General features: G+C 27.4%; 1 protein-coding gene across 3 annotated transcripts in view; it reads right to left on the bottom strand.

The window, feature by feature from the left end:
- The window catches only part of LOC100159811 (neuroligin-4, Y-linked-like), a 516,542-nt gene that overhangs the window by 454,990 nt on the left and 47,413 nt on the right, over positions 1-14,139 (bottom strand). For 2 of the 3 annotated variants that reach the window (XM_029488726.1, XM_029488724.1), the window contains exon 3: positions 1,216-1,319. The exons of the other annotated variant lie outside the window; for it this stretch is intronic. The gene's annotated coding sequence lies outside the window, so the exon portion shown is untranslated. The remainder of the gene's footprint in view (positions 1-1,215; positions 1,320-14,139) is intronic. 3 annotated transcript variants of the gene reach the window in all.

Below are 14,139 nucleotides of genomic sequence, written 5' to 3'. Positions count from 1 at the left end.
GTTTATTGCAAAATATCGTCACTTTTAATTTGGTTTACCAACTCAATTTAACTTGAGACAGTAGTTGAATACAGTAGTATAACAGACATATTATTATTATATTCTCCGTTCAACTCTTTTTCTCCGTCCTCGCCCGGGTTATGAGGGCCCTTTTACTTTCTGTATCTAATTATCATTCTGGATGCGTATTTTTGGAAACGTTGTTCGTCGTGGTCGACTACCGCAGTACAATGACAAACAAAAACAAATCGTCTCTAGAATTCAAAAGTAAAAATGTGGTAAAAGTAGAAATTTGACGTTTACACGTCGAGTACTCGAGTGGTAAATAAATGCCAAGATTTTTTGAACGAATTTACAGATTAGACATAACTGGTAGTTGTTGTGAAGTTTAAATATACAACCAATTATGTATGGACTACTATTACCAACAGTTAAAGTCATTATCTAACCACTTAAATTACTTTAACAAAAATACAAAACTTATATTATTTATAAGTTTTTTTTTTTCATTGCATTATAACTTTACAACATTATAAATTTATCTTTATAACATTATTAAATTATTACTACATTAGTTAATACGATATCAACAATTATTTTTAATTGACTACCTAGCTAATATACATATATTGTATGTTATTGTTGTATCACTATAATAGTATACCACTCCTACTATATTACGATAGTTCAGAATTTTAAAATAGAAGTGACTGAATTAAATTTTATTTTTTTTTTGAACTTGAGCCCGGCAACTATGACCATTAGCTATTGTAGGGATTACGGTCGGTAAGGTTGGTACGGTTGAAACTATAGGTTAGCATCACGTGTATGTGTGGTACGGTTTTGTCCACTACGAACCAGGGTGGTCAGTACGTGGTCACCCATCCAGCAACTAAAATAGACATTAATTCCTCTCAATTACATTACGTGATTGATTGCAGCTATTGCGCCGCATCAAGCTACTGAATTAATTTATCCTATAATATTGTGTATATAATGTGAATAACTAATAATATAATATTGATTAATCAACCATACAAAATATACATTCTAACAGAATTTATAATATTTTGTTTATATTAACACCAACAACAATTATAATAGTTATCAATATCGACCTAACCCGTTTGATATACTAATAATTCAAAACGCAAATGTATGTTTAATATTCAAGTTACAATATTTATAATTAAAATATAAAAATAAAACACTTACGTGTATAATATTTGATTAAACTTGTCTTCTGTTGAAACTATATTATGTACTTAACGTTGTCAGCACAATATCCATTCAGTACATTTTCAAGTTATATATTTTGTCTGTAATAAAAAATTTAGTAATGGAAATAATTAGTATAATACAGAATAATTATAATAAAAGATTGGTTATACTATTGTGTACGTTTTTTTATTTTTAATATATGAACGAATATAATATTATATAATATTCATTAAAATACAAAAATTCTGATTTTATTTTCATTTTTATTTAATTAATTATTTATACTCTGTTACAGTAAATTATTAATTTTAATTTAATACAAAAAAAGTGTAAACAAATTAAGTAAATATGAAATAAAAATGTAGGTAGTGAGTTTTCTGAATGTGTAAAACAATGTATATACTATAAACTATATTATTTCAACTCAAGTATGCGATTGTATATCAATCTTATTATGAGAATAGGTGAATGAGTATTCAATAAGTTGTAAAATAAATAAACAATACGAATAAATTATCAGTGTTGCCATCAAGTTTATTACGTTTCCAAAATGTCAAACAAATATCAAATATACTCAATTCCAACTTGAGCAAAAACCGAATTAATGTTTAATCATGAACTAAATACAAACATAATATTTTATCCAACAACCAACATTTTATATCATGTATAATATTTTATACACATCTCAAATTAAGTCCTGTACAGATACTTAAAACGAAAAATTTCATATTTCATTATAATATCAGTCATTCGTTGAATTAGGTTAAAAGAAAAATTTCAATAATTAATTAAAACATAACTAATACGTCTAAAATGTAAATAGATACAGAATATATTAGTTTAATTTAAACGTACTTTCCATAGTTTGTACATGTATTTATACAGACTTTAAAAGACTTCAAGTGCCTGTACTAGGTTATAAGATCACAAAAATTTCATAGTAACACTAATAAGGAGTAATTACCATCTTAAAACACATAATAATATAATATCAGAATTTTCTTCCATCACTGTTCTTGACAATCTATCTAGTCAGCTTAAGCTTAAATGGCCAAGACACCTTCTTAATGAATCCTATCTAAATAAACCAATAAATTCGAGAAAAGTTTTAAGTAGTGTCTAAGGACATCACATTCTTTCAAGTTCTCATTGTATATTTTTTTATTTGCATTACTTGTTATAAATTTTAAATATTTGGTTTCTTATATAGTAAAAAAAAAAAATATTTTATGCAAAAAATCAATTAGATAAGTAAAATAACTGAGTAGGTAGTTATACAATTTTACAAAATATGCCATCAACTTATAACAGCTTTTATTTATGTTTTTTTTACATTTATTTTTTTGGAAATTTGCCTCATATGTAAAACTGAAAACTTATATTGTATACTGTATTTGTTTTCGATAGTCACGTGGAAATAAATTATAATTCTTTTTTTCCAGGAAAGTCTGAAACTTAAAAAAATTTAAAATATAAACATTGTAAGCAACAAACGAGAACGAATTCATAAGTGAACTGCTCCCGTTTAGTACATCAAGTCTTAACAAAACACAAATAATTGTTATTGTATAAAAATATACTATTATTATAATTATTATTGTTATGAATTTATCATAAGGTTGTTTTCATCATCATTATATGTAGGTAAATTTAAGAAAAATACCATTTATTGTGTATGATCTTATTTTAAAATAATAATTCTCACATGAAAGCTAAACAATGGTTGCAATGATAAAACTGCATACTGTATTCTAGATAGTCAAACTTAAAACTCTATCATAATATTATACAAACGAAAATTATGAATAAAGATTGCTCACAGATATAACACATTGTATCTTTTTTTATATGGCAACAATTTACAAATTGTAACTGAAAACGTTCTAATTACATTAATTAATAATTATATATTTATATTTTAATATATTACTATGGGTATTAATATACCTTATATAATTAATATAGATACCATCACTATAATAAATTCATTTTTATTTCAATTTGAAAAATTAAAACATACATAGATGCATTTTTATTTTATAATTATTATTGAAACATAAATACATGATAAATAAATTAATACCTAGTATAATATGAATACATTTTCTGAATTTAATTCTGATAAAACATTATTCACAATATTTTATTCAATATAACGTGGGAGTAAATAATTCAGTTCATTGTAATATTATGAAACATTTTTAAACTTAAAAGATATTATTTTTAACTGTATACCTAATAAGGCGTTGTCTAGTTAAATTTACATGCCAAATAAATTTGAAAGTGATTCGTAGAAACATATAGAAAATAACATACAGAAATTAATGCAATTTATTTGCATGGGTTCCTTTTAAAATATACTGTGATCGATAAAATATCAATAGGCTATACTGTGAAAATCGTTTTTTTATTTATACTTATAGTATTTTACACAACGTGATATAAAACGAAAATCCATGCTAGGTTAACTTAAGCTCTGGGACTGTTATTGGTACACTTACATACTATAAATTTGGTCACTATTTGTAATTTAAAATCAGGTTATTATAGAAAAATTCTTTATTTGTTGATACACCAATCAAATGACTAAACTTTACATAGACGGTGTATTAAATTTGTACTGTTTTGTACCTGTAATATTTAAATAACTCATAAGGCACGAGAATAGAATAGTATTCACGATTGATAAGTTATTTTACCTTGTTTAGGTGTTTGTGAAATTAATGTCGTCCATTTCTCTAGATCAAATTTCTTTCACTATTTTGCATTTAAAATATAATACTGCCTAGTTTCATTGCTGTTATATTTGATATTTTTTTTATCACAATATCATATGTAAACAATATAATATCCTATGCATACAATTGTAATTTCATAAAGTAATCTAGAGTTTAGAAGTAATAAATATTATTTTTTTCTTTTATTCATGTTTTTAAAACAATAATTTAATTAAAATAAAAATAATGTTATGTTTAATCTATGTTATAATATTATGATATTTTAAAATTTTATAATAAAATAAAATTATATTAAAATATATTATTATTTAAAAAATATATATTATATATATATATATATATATGGTTATTATATTATATCCATAATATTAATTGACATGCTTGTACAGTAAATAGATGAAATAAAATATATTTATATTTTTTTTTTTTTTTTTTATTTGATCGTCACTTTATTTTTTTGTATAATATTGTACTAGATATTACTAATGCTCAATTTAATTATGAAAGTAACATAATTTTTATTGGAATCTTGATATCATTGATAACAATAATTTATATGAAAAGTTACATTATAATTAGATATTCTTGAGAATAAAATAAGAAATAAAATATAATTATCATGCACTAATTCTTAAGCTAGGTTTTATCTAATGGAACATTTTCCATTTCAACTGATATAAATTATATAATAATATGTTTGTTTATGCATTTAATATTCTCTTTTGAGATATACATTCTTTGTGGAACACTATTAAGTAAAACTGACTGAATATTTAAATTAAGTTAATCTTTTAAGTCTAGACGTTAAAATTGAACTATTCGTTATAGTAATTTGATTAATATTAATGACAAGAATTTGAAGTATCATTGACATCAATACCATGCAAAAAGTTGCGTCGCAAACCACTCAATATGTTCTACTCCAAGGAAAATTTGTGAATCATATATTAAGAAAAACATATAATATATTTTTGTTAATTATTGTAACCATATGATAATGAAAATCTTATGACAGATTGGTGAAAAGTCAAAATATATGTACCCAGCTCAAAAACATAATATGTTAATTAAGCAATAAAAATAAACGTAATGTATATTGATAGGAAAATTCGAAAACTAAGGTTACCAAATATGATTAATTAGTAAGAACATATAACATAATGTAATTAACTTAATATTACTAAGTACATTTATCTACAGTGATACAAGGGAACGGTTTTTACTAGCACTTTTCAGATAATTGGCATTATAGTGAATTAATTAACATTAAAATTTAAAAAAACAATACATTTTAAGTACTTAGAATACGATTTAAATTTGTTTTCAAATAATCAAATAGTAAACTATTTAATATTATCAAAGAAAAATATGATATCAACATAACGATTACAGTGATTCAAGTGCTCAGTGTACAATAATAGTATTATTATAATATTATAGAATAAGGCGATAATAATTATAAATGTATAAATGAAATGTTCAATAACATCAAATAAACAAAAGTTATTTAAGAAAGTTATTATATTATACAATCCCTTTTATGAAAACTATATTTTATTTTTAAAATCAATAATTTAATGAAAAATATTATTAATGATGAAAACTAATTGAACACTACTCTTATTTTGTGTGTTTTTTTAGTAAATATTGCTATAATAAGATATTAAATATTAAATTTATTTGAAAAATAAATTTTAATAAAGAATAAACCACTCAGTATTGTAACATTTTAAAACGTTTCTAAAATCAAACACTAACAGGGATTCTTCAATTAATGGAAATACGTTCTCTTTATAACTAGACAAATTTTATACGTTTCTACTTTATTATTTTATTACATATTAAAGAAATTGGCAATGTACACCGTATCTCCACACGGATGCCATTAGTTTGCCTATACGGGACGCCATCCAATTTTAGGCATGTAAAAATATAGTGAATTCCTCACAAAGTTATAAAGTTGCGTATACACTATTACAATTTATTATATAAATAACTATAGAATAATCATGCAAAGAAAAGTAAGAATACGTATAAGCTATTCAGAAAAAATGCATTGCAAATAGAATAAAATATAAATTAATTTTATTGCATTGGTTGTAAGACATGTCACTGTTACAAAAAAAATAAATTTTAATTAATTGCGATGTGTATTACAACTACACTCCTAGAAGTAATAATACCTATAAACACATAACATTTTCATAATAAAGCTATATTTTTCTCAATTTGACATGTTTAATTCGATTAAAATTTCAATTATTTAAGATTTTATTGTAACATAGTTATATTTAGGCAACACAAGAAAAGAATTTTACTAAAATCATCCACAAAAAACTTTAGTAAAATGTACCCTGCTTGACAACAAAATGAACATAATTTATGAAAATTTCAGTACCAAACTATAATACAACGGTATCGTATTATGATAAATATCTCAAAAATACAGCTGTTAAATGATAGAATCTATATTATTATAATTATATGAAATGATATTAAACGACATAATAGCTGAAATTCGGTAATAGTTATAAATTATAATATAAACTTAAATAATGCATATTTTTCTGATAATACACAGTCCTCGTTCTGAGAGTGCACTTGTAGCATAAACATTTATACGTTGCCAAAAATGTTTACTTCCAATTATAAAATGCGTACCACCGGTAATGTATAGTGATAAATTAATAATGATTAACGACAATATTGTATGTATTGTAGAAATTGATAATTTTTTCTTAAGACAGTCCTTTTTATTTAAGATAGTGGAATATACCTGAAATTTGCGAAACACAGTTATAATACCTATTTTACAGTTGATCGAATTTAAATTAAATTTCACAGATCTAATATTATGTACACTTTTACTGCTCTGTTTGTCTGTTGTCCATGTGCAGCGAGTGCTTATTGATAAACAATGGGTGCGACACCTTGTGTTTTAATAATTTTAAATATAGTCACATGCTCTGTTGCCTACTGTATTCGTCCGAAGATGCGTGTGAAATCGTACGCAATTTTCCATGAGAATTAACACATACTGGTTTTTGCACATTATTTGTTTTTTGTTTTAGCATCTAACATATTATGCACGTATTATTATTAGGGCTCGGATTTCAATGCATTTGCATCTTTTTTCAGGAATGCTTGACACGATGCTTTCCGAGATACAAAAATATTTCAAGCATATACTATATTACTATATGCTAAGGACTTCTTTGGGGGAATTATTTGCATTTTTGAGTGAATTTTTAATGTTTATAGAACATAATTTATTTTTTTAGGTCATTTATTAACTTACATATTTCTATCTATAATATTACGAATAGAAATATATTATATAAATACGCATATTGTAACTTCTAAAACAACTTGAGGTTATCTGGTTTTTAATAATACTATTCACAAATTCATCTTGATTTTTAAAGGAATCCGGGGTAAATTCCGGAGAAACTTTCCGGGTAATTCTTTAGGATATTTTTAGAGTTTATAGGTCGTATATTAGGTCATAATCATTATTTCTTGGTGAACACTGAACCAACAATTGGAGTAAATGTACGTAGTACGCACTCAATTATGAAAACAAGAAGTTCTATTATTATCGAAGCTAAAAAAAATTCATAAATAAATCTACGTCGACGCGATGGCACGTATAACACCAATAATAATAGTAATTTTTTTTACGTGCGATGAATGTGAAAATTAAGCAAACAAAACAATATTCTTTTGACCCTGCGGGGCTTAGAAGTCACTATAATATTGTTAATATTTTTATTATTGTTATTATTATTATTAATATTTATAGATATATAAAAAAAAACTGTTTGAGAGTTTGTATATTAAAAAATATTAATCCAATTCTCGTTGAAATTTTTTTTTCAAACAAACACAACGATGAAACGAATTGAAATACGTCAATAAGCAAAAAAAATAAAAACGTATTACAAAAAAAAAACAATTGATTGAATTAAACGAGGTAAATTTATTTTTATTGGCCAGGTAATTTGTATAACACATTTCATGTAATTTTATTAGGATTTTTTTTTTATCATCGACGATGTTTTAATTGCTATTGTAGATAAAATTAAATACAATGATTACATTTACTAATATTATTAAATTAATTAATAAATATTATTAAATGTATAAGTTGCTATGCAATTTACTACGTGTCCAATTGACCGTTTCTAACTATACATACATTTACCCACATTTTAAATTCATAATATTATGGTTTCTACGAAGAAAAAAACAATACATGTAATACGCCCATAAAAAAAACTTATGTATGTATAATAATATAATATTGTTTGAATGATATTTTATTCAAACGGTAACTACACTACATATAACAATTTGTGTGGCCGTGCATAATCCTCCAATGTATGTGTAAGTTGATGTATTTGTTTATTCCCCCAACAGTGACAAGTTTGCGATCATTTTTATCTTGCGAACTTACACGATCGTGCGCCTTACATATTTTTATGGAACAAAAGCCATTACAATTGTAGTCAGGTAAAGTACAAAAAAAAACTGGTAGGTATTTAATAATATTATGCCTTATTGTATTATAATGTGCTCACACACACTGGCTCATAATATGTACAATAATAATATAATGCAAAAGTATATTTTTTCTCCGTATAAACAAATGTCAAGTTCAGAACGCCAGTACATAACCTAACCGGGTTGTTTTTTTGTATCTAAGAGTTAGCATGCGAATTTGTATAATTTGCAAGCAATTGGCGTCCTAGTTTATAAGTTTGAAAGGAATTTCCGGTAAAGAAAAATGTCCTATTGACACCATTAATGTATTATAATTATTTTGAATAAAAAGTATGACTGTATACAATTCCATAATTTATTTTTTTATTGTTGGGTTAATTAAACAGTGCAGTTAATGAGTACTTATTTATTTTTCGTGTCAGACATCATACTGGTAAATAAAATATAGCAAAATAAAATAAAATACGTTAGGGTTAGTATTTTGACTACAAGTTTTCGGGTGCCCAGTACTGGACCACATCCGTAGCTTTTTGGTTGGCAAGAATCAAGTCTTTTAGAGTTCAGGGTTCACGTGCCACCGTCTGTATTGTTCCACAGTGGCAAGAAGTATCCCCATGTCCACGTGTTATCTTTAGATCTTCCAACTCCCACTCTCAGTCCATGTAATGTCTTCCACACGTGCCATTGAAACTAGTGTCCAGGGGGTAATGGTTTACTCCTACTTTACTGCCGGTTTTATCCACACCTGATTTCCACTGTTCTATCATTCCATGCATTTATTTTACTCTGAGAGGGGTAATTTTCTTGGGCACTAGAAACTATGAGGAAACTTGGGTTACATAAAAGAAACCTCTACGCGGTGTACCTCGGGCAACAGTGGCTCTAACACTTCACTGGCTAATTATTCCAATCCAGACTCATACGATTAATGAATAATGACTGATGTAGTACAACACAGTAATTGGTTATTTCAGTTGCGTGTAACATAGGGTCCCAAGTGTCGCTCAGGCAACACCTTAAATATGGGTGGGTATCGTTGGAAGGAAAATATGACATTTTACCGCAGGTATAACAATATTATGAGAGGTATAGGCCACCTAAAACTGTTTTTTTTTTTGTTTGCCACACTGTCAGTTATTATACACAGCTTGTATAGGTAAGGTAATTATTCATACATACCTATCTTAGTCAGTTTTAACTCTGTGTAAGATTAAAATAAAATAAAGTAATTCGTTATCGATTCTCATCTATATGCGTTATTATACCCTGTTTTAAAAAATCTTTATAAATTATAACCAATAAATACATGTTTTGTGTAATAGTTTTTTTTATTACTTACATTTAACGACTAATTAATTAGATTCCTAAGTCTGTATCTTTTAATTTCAATTTAAAATGTAATAGAACTTATTTTAAACTTGAATAGAGTATATTTCCATCGTCGTTTATAGAAAAAAAATGTAACTTATTATTCTTGGTACTCGGGACTATTAATATTTTTCATTAAGCTAATAGCATTTCCATTTTATTTTGACTAGGTAAAAGAATAATATTATATTATATCCTACAATCGTAGGATTAGTATAGCTTCTGTTTCAATCCAAAAAGACTAAAATGAACCATGAACAGAAAACAAAAGAAATAACTCTAAAGGGTTGAAACGACCCGGTTCTTTATAATATATAAACATGTATATGTATTTTTTTTTTTATTAAAGCAAAAGAAAAGAAAAATATCTCAAGAAAAATAGTAGTATTGTGATATTTTACTTTATTTTCATTAAAAACAGTGCACGAACAATACGGTTTAAACTATTATGTGAGCGTGTGTCTATTATATTTAAAAATCAAAATATAATATATAAATCTTGATATATTGTATTATGTACGTTAGCATGAACGTATTAAATACTGTATCAAATAAGGTATTTCTTAATGGAACAGGAAATTTTGGATCAAGTATAGATAGTATAGGTAAGTCTAACTTGAACTGCAGGCCAGTATTGACTAAGTAAGGGTTACAATATATTTGCGATAAATCATATTATATGATATACATATTATTATAAATATTTGTTTAATTCAATTTTTCGTTTGATTTCGAGTCAGCAACAATATATTATGATATTATAATGGGTTTTTCGTATATTTAATTTTACTTACAATATTTTGTTGGCACGTTATCTGCTTAAATGACACTTAAAATGACAAAAATCATACTACAATAGACGCCACTTATTAGACTCAAAATAGTTTGGAACGGTCCGGACGTATCCAAATACATTAAAAAAAAATAGGTTATGAGACTCAACACTTCAGTTATAAGACTCAAATTTCGTAAGATAAATAGTAGAAAATAAACTTTTTTGGTTATATTTTAGAAATAAATTGTTATTGAAAAATTAAATAATATTCGTGTTGATTATTTCTAGTTTCTGTTGGTACCTTATAACGTATAATTTTTATCGCAGATAAAAGTTCACATTTATCGCAACGATTATCGTTATTCGAGCTGTCCATCCCCGTGGTACTAATTTCAATGTACAATATGAATACGACAAGTATATTTTCGGAATATTGGAACAAAATAAAAAACAAGCCAAAATTACAAATTTTTTTATTATTGTATAATTTTTATGATATTTTTATAATATTTTTATATATAATTATAATTTAAATTTTTTTCTTATCAGGATTATTGAATTTATTTAATAATAAGTAGATACCTATGTAATATTATGTAATATGTGTTAAAGTATTAAAATTGAAGCAAAATATGTAGTAAAATAAAATTTATAAATACGTAATTAATTTTTTTTTCCCACTTCGCCTATAAGATTCATTCGGTTATGAGACTCACTTTGTGCTGGTCTCAAAGTGAGTCTTATAAGCGGCGTCTACTGTATTATAATAACATGACTTGCTGTGGCCTGTGGTGCATTAAAAAAATGAACCTATCATAACAAATCAGATCTGCTTTAGATGCTTTGCGTAGACACATTTTATATACTGACCACTGTCTAGTACATTATTGCATCACCTTGCTCGTCAAACTTTTCAGAAAATAAATTAAAACGATACTGAAATGAGCTTAAATACATAATTATTTGTAACATTGCACAAATTCACTTGTATTAACACTTTCCTCAATAATTCAATTGTAACGTTGAGAGAACAAATTTAAAAAATATACGTTTTATAATGTACAATGCATAAATTGTACAATAATATTATATAATTTAAACTCAATAATTATAATATAAACCATAGTAATTATAAAAATCATACAAGATTTATAAAATGGATTCTTTCACATGAATATATCTCATTGTCTTCAAACGCATAATCCCCGAATCTACAAAAATACATCGTTTAGTTTACTAGGAAGTTGGAAGTCCTACTCAAAGCATAGATAACTGTTTAAATAATGTAATTATGATAATTTTCCTTTTGATTCAATTACGTAAGTCAATGCATTGTTAGAAAAGTGCCTTTATTTATAATTAAAAATATTCAAGTCGAGCCGGATAAATTAATAATTACATGCAATGAGCATAATTAATATACGTTAATAAATAACGGGTTTTCTAGTTATTCGAGTCTTTATTAAACAATTGAATTTATCTTGTTAGTTTACACTTCGTCTAAACGTGAATTTAAAATGAACACAATATTATGAAATTCTCGCATAGGACCATCAGAGACTATAGATGAAAAAAAACCAGAACCAACGTTATATGTAATTCAGAATGTTTTCAATGGACTACTACTTTTTGTATACCCTGTGGCTTGGGTACAATTATACTCTGGAGGCAAATTTTTTTACTGCAGGGAAATCCGGTCCTTGTTGACCACCATAAATAACTAAATGTCCATTATTCAAGACTGCACAGCGCACACCTTCTCGAAAATTACTAAAACTACAGGGACATATACAAATATTCGGCTATGTGCCATCGTCGTTGGTTATGTCCAACTGTTTAGCGATAAGTTCAAAGAAAACTTAAGTTAACTTGGAAATTAATTGCTGTCAACCGTCATAAATGCAATCAGTAATCACGAAGTGAACAATTAACGTGCACAACGAGAATATCGGTGAAATGAACATTTATTTGAATATAAAACAGTAAAAGTAGAACTAAAATAATTTGACCAAAGGTAAGTAGGTACTTACATAATTATTTAAATTATGATTTAATCAATTGTAACAGTACATCACTCACTAAAACAGTCCTTTTCAGGACTACACAATATCTACCAATCAGAACACGTCATACAAGAAATTACAGTGGTCAGAGCTGTGTTACAAAATATAAGTTATTTCAACCACGCTAATAACTTAAACAAATACTGCCATGGATAGGGGAGATCAGGACAAATATAATGAGACCCCCCCCCCCCCCCATGGCTATAACCAAAAAAACCCAGCTAACAACACACAGATCCGTACCGACGGGAAACACAAACATTACGGCGGCACAAACGATAGTTTACTAGTCCGTACGGCGCACGGGTTATATACCGGTCGTTTTCCGACCACAGACATCTTTTTTCTTCAATCAACACGACCTCTTCTACCGAACACATTGTTTTACCAGTACGAAGAGAAGACGAAAAGAAGAAGCACCGAAACGACACGACGACTAGCCGCAGCCTGCAGTCCGAAAGCAGTATCTACGAGAAAGCCAAACGAACACTTCTCGTACGGACCGTGAGTAACCCATACGGGCATCGCCACATTATTTCCGTACGAGACGACGTCGCAGTCAACGGACCAAAAGAAGGAACAACGAAGGGATACGACGACCAACCACAGGCCGAAAGCAGCATCGACGAAAACGGTGAACGAGAACCGACGCCGCAATCAACGAGCCAGATAAGGGTACCAGACGGACCAGACTCCTCGCAAGGACCCCCAGCGACATCGTACACGGTTGTTCCCCAACTTGTCCACGGCCGCTTTTGAGAGCTTGCCTTCCCGGGTCAGACTCACAGTAGTAGTCGCTTCACAGCTGGACACTACCCATGGTCGGCCTCATACCTTGATTATATGTTATATAAATATTCCTATGACCCTAAATTGTGGATAGGACAGAGTTTACAGCTCGTCGTGACAAAACGCCATATCCGGCAGCTCACTATCAAGCCTGGCAATCGCGTTAGCGAACCGACCCCCTATGCTATACATAATTGTACATATTTATGTGAAAATAAATAGAAAAAGTGATACCATTAACCACAGTGTTGTCATTCACTCTTAACGAAACGAGCCAGAAGGCTACTGTTTCACAATTTGGTGTAAATTTAAGTAGGGGAACATGGGGCAAAGTGGGAACGCTAATGTCTGAAGACCTGTAATACACTTAAAAATCAATTTTTTCCTTTCAAATTTTGTTCACACAATCTATAGGTTATGGTTATTGATAATACATTTTTTATAAAAATTTGATTTTTTTTTTAATGTAAGTTTAAAAGGATGTAAAAAAAAGTACAGTTTACCTCACTTTGTCCCATACGTGGGGCAAAGTGGGGACATTCGAAAAAATTCCATATATTTTACTTTAATTTTATAAACACAACAAATTATTTATAAAAAATGTTAATATACTTAAATGTATAGCTTAACTTAAAGAATTGAAATTGTAAAATTGTAACTTTTTTAAATGTTATAAAAC

Source organism: Acyrthosiphon pisum, chromosome A1 (genome assembly GCF_005508785.2).
Source record: "Acyrthosiphon pisum isolate AL4f chromosome A1, pea_aphid_22Mar2018_4r6ur, whole genome shotgun sequence".
Lineage (NCBI taxonomy): Eukaryota > Metazoa > Arthropoda > Insecta > Hemiptera > Aphididae > Acyrthosiphon > Acyrthosiphon pisum.
The sequence above is the reverse complement of the archived record's forward strand: the minus strand, read 5'-3'. Positions and strand labels throughout refer to the sequence as shown.